General features: G+C 35.1%; 1 protein-coding gene across 1 annotated transcript in view; it reads left to right on the top strand.

The window, feature by feature from the left end:
• The first annotated feature begins 3,893 nt into the window (after nt 1-3,893).
• Nucleotides 3,894-9,023, top strand: part of LOC136843749 (pancreatic triacylglycerol lipase-like) — a 110,598-nt gene continuing 105,468 nt past the window's right edge. The window contains exon 1 of the mRNA XM_067112406.1: nt 3,894-4,207. The gene's annotated coding sequence lies outside the window, so the exon portion shown is untranslated. The remainder of the gene's footprint in view (nt 4,208-9,023) is intronic.

Here is a 9,023-nt window from a genome sequence, read left to right as displayed (position 1 = left end):
CTTTATAGGTTCAGAATTGCTTGTCAAAAGCGTAAATTTCCTTAGCGAGAAAGAAAACAATGAGCATAAAAGCCCTTAGTCAGTGTGATTTTCTCCCGATGGTAACAAGGTCGATAGTCTCTTAGCGAAAAAGGCGGCCTTCACCTTTCTGCCACGCGTCACCAAAGGTTGGTCTCAAGGATTCTGGGACGTCGGCAGTTCAGAGACAAGAATTTCTTAAGCATTCCAAATACGTTCTCTCGGGCCAGGCGAAGAAGGTGAGGTTTCATGAGAATGAAGTGGTGACAGACAAAGCCTATTCACTTCAACGTCCCGTTACATTTAGCCAAGGCATCTCACTGAAATATCGCGCACAGTTCTCCAGCAAACAATTTTATCATTATAATAACTTGGAAGGTTCCTAGGGTGTTGTTTTCTTGTATGCATCACTTGAGAAATAAGGAATAGTTGTGTGAGTATGGAGCTGTGCCAAACAAATAATCGAATTTGACAAGAGCACTGTCACAGCAACAAGATCTGATTTCACGGATACATCGGTATTTAAATCTATATACAGTATTATATATATATATATATATATATATATATATATATATATATATACACACACACACACACACATATATATATATATATATATATATATATATATATATATATATATATATATATTTATATATATATATATACATACATACACATATATATATTATATATATATATATATATATATATATATATATATATATATATATATATATATATATATATATATATATATATATATGTGTGTGTGTGTGTGTGTGTGTGTGTGTGTGTGTGTATGTGTGTATATATATATATATATATATATATATATATATATATATATATATATATATATATATATGTATATATATAAATATTGTGTGTGTGTATGTGTATGTACGTGTATTATGAGAGAAGGAGAAGTTGGATACCAAATAAGGAAAGGGGTTGTTGTTTTTATTCTAATCAACAACTATAGCATTTACATACCTTCTTAATAACGATAAAAGCTACGTCTGATAACGGAACTATAATCTGTATTCGGACAAACTTTTCCATGGGTTATCCCCTTCGTGATCTCGCTTTTGTTTTATGCTATTGTCAAAATGTGTTGTACTACATGTCAGAGAGCAAATACTCTGTCTCCACTTTTTATAGTGTAATTTTTATTTCCCAGGCCGCCCCCAACAAAAATCCTGTGACTTCGACACATTGGTGAATGTATGAAAGTCGTGCTATTTCCGTAATAGGTAATAATTTTATTTTAATATATTCATCCTTCAAACATATTGCTAAGGTGATCGATGAGAATAAGAAAAGTTTAAGATATCCTTTTGTCATCTTAGGTATCGAAGCTGAGAACTTTGATTTTTCATGTTTTAACTATATAAGTATTACATTTTGGAGTCAGTTTAAATGTTCAGGCAGTGTATTGTCGTCACTACTGTCTGTGGTGCCCTACATCTTTTGGTTTTTGTATAATTTCGATGTTTTTTCTGAGTTTTGGTTTGCTTTATATTGTTCACATATGAGTAATATGCTGCTCAAGTCTATAAAACATAAATGCACCTCATATTTACCGTCATCAGTACTAAACTTAGCAAAGGAGCAACATATATGACCCGCAATATATAACTCGTTGAAACCACATTCTGTTTTTTTAAAGTAATATTTACTCGATAGCCCCTATTTGTAAAAGTCAATGTTAGTTTAAATTGATTAAAGTGTATAAAGAGATCACTACTTAAGCCGATTTACAGAAACGAAGTGATTTCCACGTTAGTCATTCAGAAATGAAATGATTTCGTTAAAACAACACTAATTCCTTTATCTTTCGGCAGCTCCATGGAAATAAAGCGACCTTATATAAACCAGAAAAGATGGAGCATTTTCCCCAAGCAACCATTTCATAAATAAACATCTCCTTACGCATTAGATAGGAAAGTAAGATTACACATTACTTTAGTAAGATTTGTATTACTACACGGACGGGAAACATGATAAGACTGCAACTAGAAAGTTTTGTCGAACTGAAAATACATCTTTAAGAAGAATTTATTATTGGTTAGATGACAGGATAGACTGAGAAATGATACCCTAAGTACGATTACAAAAGTTCTGGAGGTAAATATGAAAATGGTAAAGGAAAGATGGAGATGGAATGAACTTGTTCTTTGCACCACCTTAGGGAAAGTGGTGCTTTATGGTGTCAGCTGGGCTCCTGAGCAGCAAGACCAAGAAGTTCTTGAATGAGAACTGTGAGACGGGGTGCTGGTCATGTGTGCGGATTTGTGGAAGATCAGACACGGGAAAGACAAGAGTGACGGAACTTTGCAGAGGTATGTTCCAATGTATTGGAGGCGATGATAATGGTTCCACAAAAGGAATCTTGGCAACCCGTTATATTTATATCATACGTTTAAATTCAGAACTAACGAAATATTTTATTAGTATTTTTCTGTCGAACTGACATGAAGCCGTGCAGTTATTGGCAACCGAATTTATTCTGTGTGAAGATATGAATTCCTTTTCATATCGCATAGTAAATTGTAAAAGAGAGAGAGAGAGAGAGAGAGAGAGAGAGAGAGAGAGAGAGAGAGAGAGAGAGCAAACCGAAAAACGTAACTTTCTACCGACATTATTATGAAAGCTTCTGAACCATGAGTTTTACATGGTAGTTTAGTGATCAAGTCCACAGAAGGATGGACGAAAGCTTTAACCTCCGTAAATATTTTTACGAACACATTCCGTCTTTCTAAACAAGAGTATTACTGTGGATCCTTCTGTTGATAACTGAGAAGCACGATGCAGTATTCTTGATAACGGCGTCTTCATCATTTCCTCTCGTTTACCTTTCTAATTATTTTGCACTTAAACACACACACACACACTATATATATATATATATATATATATATATATATATATATATATATATATATATAGTAACAAATATTATTTAATATAGAATCCACTATACCTTGGAAATAACTAACACATAAAGAGAATTATATAAGTGCTTTTGAACGAGCCAGGATTCAGCAGACTTAAATACTTCCCTTTAGGTGTAAATTATTCCCAAGGTAAAGTGAATTCGATATCAAACGATATTTGCTGTGTAATACTTGTAAATATCAAAAGGTCAGTGTATACAAATGACAAAATGCATATTATATATATATATATATATATATATATATATATATATATATATATATATATATATATATATATATATATATATATATATATATATATATATATATATATATGTATATGGGTGTGTGTGTGTGTGGACGTATTCTCAATAATGCAGTGCAACCTGAATACCCATGGAAAATGTTCATGAAACCGGATGCTACAGACAGTTATGAAACAAAGAAATATTCGTTTTTTTTCTGTGCGTTTAAATAATTTTCATAGCTATTCGTAGTTTCCCATATATGATGGAAGTAGTTTTAAACATACCTTTAAGTCTGATTCATGAACAATCTGTAAAGAGAAAAGGTCAATGTGTTACTTCTGATTGATTGATGATCAACTTTCTTCCATACTTAAATAGCTTACGACATGAATAAGCAAAAATAAGCAATTTAGATATAAACAAATATAAAACGTGACTAAAATGATAAATTCTAGAAAGGCGAACGTAACCAAGGAACGAATCAAAGCAAAAAATTCCCACACATTTTATGGCCAAGTTAAGGATAACACGTCCTCCTCCTATAGTAGCAGCTTTAGACGCTCTGGAAGAACACCTTCCTAATACCGGTCCTTTACAGACCGTCGACCGTTAACGCTTTCCCTTTCGACGAAAACCCAGCCCAGAGATGGCACCACCAGCACAGCGGCAGCGCTTCTTCCTCAGTTGCCTTTGGAGCTAACGGGATAGTGGCCTCGATCTGCCGATGGAGATTCACTTAGTGACTTACTGAACGTTTTATAAAATAATTGTATTTGTGAAGAGGGGAATCGACGTTATTACATTCTTTCCTTCAGTCCGTTAGGTGTTTATACTCGCTGGGAGTCTCCGAACAAATATAAATGGTACTGTGTAACCACTGACTTGACCAGGTGAACCGTCAATCAGCTTTCTACGGATTATACGACCGACTGTTTACTAACCACAGAACGTTACATAAACTTATTAACAGCTTTCATCGGACGACAACTGCATATTGTGAGTACCCTGACTTTCACAAGTCTTTATAAGTTAGTAATATTATATTTAATTTTCATCAATTCATGTACCAAATGTTTCAGCTTGTTGCTACCAGAGCATAAAGAATGATCCGTAACTAATAGAGCAACGTGATTTCAGTGGTTTAGCAATTCGCACCTATAGGCGGCTTTTGCAACTTGCATCCTGTCGTTCACTTCCGGTAGATAGGTTGACTGGTTACCAACATGCATTTCTTTAAAAAACTGGGATTTACATAGCTACCAATAGATCTGTAAATCAGTAGACATTATATTCTACATATTAGTAGCAACTTTGAATAATGCTGTGTAACTTACCCTCGGTCTAAGAAAGAGAGCTTAGATCATGGTACTTATCTGCATTGCGCTACATGGCGCGAGTACTTCCGGTCAACCCGGCCTCATAGGCATCAGTTATATGGGATGCTGGCCTCATAGATATCGCTGTTTCTCTAATCTATATTGCATCTTCATACTAAAATAGGAATTCTACGTCAGTGACAATGGCGATGAACTAAGTGAAAGAAGTTTAGGCCTAGTCTTTCAAACCCTACAGATAGTCTGAATTTTTGGGATCCAGAAAGAAGAACCTGTCAACAAATTTCTCTTGGGATTGCGCTATATTCAACGGTTACTGACTGCTTTTGTGGGGATTATTGCGATTAGAGACAGTTAAAAAGGTGTTGGGTAAAGGTTTATGTATGATTTTCGAACTGTGTTTTAACAGTTAAATCTTTAAGATATCCGTTATTGTTTGCGAAAAAAAATTGTCTCTCAAAGGAAAATGCAGGATTTTTAAAACCTCATTATAAACAAATAAGACAAAAATTTAAAGCTTCGATCGTTCTGTCTTCTTATCGCGTTTCACATTGACAGATTGTTACTGACATGAGACTCCCAATGTCTTTTACAGGCCTCTAAGCATTGGTTCATAGGATGAGGTGGCAAATTCCATGACTGTGAGGGAGTTAGTCAGTCTCTGGAAGATTTAAATAGAACGTGTTAAGTGGTTATGTTGAAATCTTTATTTCTGTCTACATCAAGTTATTTGTAAAAGTTTACTAGAACGGAAAATGTAATAAAAAGATATAAGTATTCGAGTCATAAGTAATGGAAATTGATGCCAAAAAGAATATAGCAGTCTAAAAATAGTTATTGATTGCTGATAGTAACATTTATAATGTCATCTGTGTCAAATTCAGTTGACAGACCTTCTCTCCAGGTGGAAGACCAGTCACTTAGTTTGGGTTAATAACAAGTGAAGAAAAGCATACGAAAACCTGCTTCAGCAGTTCTATCATACTACTTTATACTTTATACGCAGTTTCCCAAGAAGCAATCAGCACTAGAATAGGAGTAAAAGAAAATACAGAAGACAAATCGAGTGACAAAATTTACTCGAAGAAAAGCGGAAGCCACCTTTGTCTACTCTGCCGGAGAGGAGACTCTCATGTTGTCACTCCCCGGGGTGAGGAGAGTGAAAGCGCCCAGTCACGTGACGAAAGCGGCAGTCGCCTCGGTGATACCTTTCATCGTATCCTGGATAGTAGAACGTACTAAAGAAAAGAAATTGCATAATAACAACAGCAATAACAAAAAAAAAAGGAAATTTTCGAATCTGCTAGGGGACTCAATGGTTTTTATCTGACCTTCCTCTGGCTGGAATACATTGAAAAATGAGAAAGTATTTCATTAAAGATTAGAGATGAAATTAGCAAACTGTATAATATTTAAATCTGAATGGCAAAATTAGTAAAATGCATAGTTTTTAAAGCTAACAAAATAGGTAGTGTTGAAATTCATCAGCTTTCATTCTATTGAAAGCAACAAAAGCGGGACTTACAATTAAGTATTTGGTCTGTATTGATACTAAGAAAATTTCTCAAATCTGTTAATTCTTTTTTTTTAGGTAAGAGCATGAAACAAATGAATATGTAGCAGGTTATGATATAAGGGTGGGGGTCAGGGCTTTAAAAACTTACCTAAATAATAGTCTTGTATCAGAGGCTCCATACAAATATGATGTACAATATTTCTAATTTTACTATATATTATTGTACCAGAAAAAAGCTGTGGGTTTTACTTTGCCAAAGACTAAATATATTGTACTATGTATTGTATTCTTAATTTTTCCACCATATTGTATTCTTAATATTGCTACCATAAACAGCCCTCCTGATGTTACCATTTCATGCGAGTACCAAAGAAAAAAAAGCTTACATATTTGTTTTTTATCAGATATTGAATACCACCACCACAATGTGCACTACTAATAAAATTTTACGAGTTAAAAGAAAAAAAAAAAACGAAAAAGAAATCCAGATTTGTTTTTATGAGGATGCTGTCATCGTCAGCGGTTTTTCTGCCTTGACCAATTCAGGGGATTACCAAATAAAACAAAGTACCCGTGGTTCTTTTTATCAGAGAAGGATTGCTAGCACTACAGTGCTATTCATGACTACCAGTTAACAGCAGTTCCGGAAAGACTTATGGGCATAAAGAAAGTGAAATGCGCTGGCGATTGGTTGTAATGCATCCTCATGGCGCAGTACTTAATTCGGTCCGTCTGCTTTCCCTAACTTTCTCCAGCCTCACAGCTGCTAGTCACAGAAAAAAGAAAATGTTTACATTTTATGTTTAACTTTTTTTTTTTTTTTTTTGGCTAGAGGATGACTTGTTTTGTTACCGGTATCATGAAACTAGAGAGAGAAAGAAACATTTGACATGTTATTCGAAACTTTCTTAAGTATTGCGGTACCTGAAATTAAAACCGTTGATTCTACCATTTAGATTGTAACATTTCCGCAATGAGCTCTTCATACCCGATACTAAAATGCTTTTTACACAATAAATACGAGCACCCTACAACAGCAGTCAGGATATCATTATCATTCCTAGATGACTTTCATTATTATGACTGTTTAGTTAAGGTACATCAGAGAAATCAGTTCTTGGTAAAACCAATTTACAACTGGTTGGACGGCTATTGCACAACAAAAGCTGGTTTTTATGAAAACGTTCCTGCTGAATTGGCCGTCCTTGGTGCAAACCCGGTTTCAAGACCATAACGATAATCCCTATTGTTTTTATCTAGTCACATTTCACGTTAAAAAACATGACTATTAAGTCAACCGGAAAGGATATTTGATGAAAATTTGAATGATATTTGATAAAAATTGTAAATCTTAATGTATCGTTCATAGGTAGTAGGTAGTGGAAGAATAAAGCAAAGCATTATTCAGGAAGTTTACTGATGAGATTAGAGAGCATATTTCATTCATAATATGATTCATCTGATTACTTAGGAACTAGGGGAAAATACAGTGCCGATAAAACACAATGTTATCAAGTGAAACCTGTGTTCACTCACTACTTAGTTTTTGTTTTATCTTATTCCATCTTTATCGTCCCGTAAGGGCTAAATGCCGTCAGTGCACCACACGTGATGCACTGTGGGCATTACTATAGTGTGTCTGCAGCGTCCCTTTGGCCCCTTAGCTACACCCACTTCTCAGCCTTGCCCTTGCCTCCGCTGCCGCTGCCTTTCTTGCATCTTGCTGTCCAACCTCTCTGACTATTGCGTCTTAGTGCACCTGTGGACGTTTCTCCCACTTCCATCTTCAGGTCCTAATACTTCATCTCCTCTTCTGAATCTTCTTACCTCGTTGTTCACCCACTTTAAAGTACTCTTCAATTTATTAAAGGGTAAATGGCTGAAAGTGCCCCAGTGATTGTCTTAGAGGCAGAATTTAAAAACTGTAACATTTGATCTTTGTTGTTGCGTTCTTCACAATTTCATTGGGTTATTACGCACCCTTCGTAGGTTGTGTGAGGAATTTATGATTTGTTTCGTTAGAGAATGTCAATGAATAACAAGTAGAGTGAGGATTTATGCACTGTAACGTGTGTTTACATGGAGAGCAACGTATTCCTAGTTAGTTTCTTTAGTAACTACATGTCAGGATGGACTTTGCATTCAGGCCATAAATAGCATTGCAAAAAGTTTTATTTTAAATTTAGAAAGGCTAGATTAGCAGTTGTAAGTAGGTAAAGCTGGCTAAAGACTTGTAAATAAAAATGCCATGGCACAACCGTTATTGCCGAAGTAATGGTATTTTCAGGATGTATTAGAGAAGCGGATATTATTCCGTATGGTTTCATAGAAAATAAAGAACATAAGTTTACTATGCATAGATTTTCATCACTATCCCAAATGCGCAGTATCAAGACTAGTTACACGTAATTAGTTTTCTGTGTCCTTAAGATCTCCCCTGAATATATCGCTGATAGCTTTCATAATTCAATAAATTAAACTGCAAAATTACCTTGACGATAAATTTCCGAAACCATAGATTTTTTTGGTAAATTTAGTCCTTATGAAGATGTGGGAGCTGACATAACCCAGGAACTTAGAATATCATTATGTAATATTACTCCCACCATCTTGGTTAATCCGGAAAAGCTTGAAATCATTCCTGTATTGTAACATGAGAAAAGATGTTTTAAGGAACTGGAAATGCTACCAGGGACATTTAGGAATTCACTGTGGATACAGCACCGTCGTGTCTCGGATTAGCACTTCTTTGGTGCTCTGAGATGGAAATAACCGGAAAAGTGATTTGATTATGAGATTTAGGCTGTCAAACCAAACACTGGGTCCCTTTAGGCCAGACAGCTCTAAAGATGATGGAAGAGTGCGATGGAGTGGTTAGACAGCAAGATAAAGGGATTCAGAAAACAAAGGAGATGGACTACAAGGATCTTAAGAAGGAACTGGGAGAAAACCCCACAGTTGC

This window comes from Macrobrachium rosenbergii, chromosome 12 (assembly GCF_040412425.1).
Source record: "Macrobrachium rosenbergii isolate ZJJX-2024 chromosome 12, ASM4041242v1, whole genome shotgun sequence".
Classification (NCBI taxonomy): Eukaryota; Metazoa; Arthropoda; class Malacostraca; order Decapoda; family Palaemonidae; genus Macrobrachium; species Macrobrachium rosenbergii.
The sequence above is the reverse complement of the archived record's forward strand: the minus strand, read 5'-3'. Positions and strand labels throughout refer to the sequence as shown.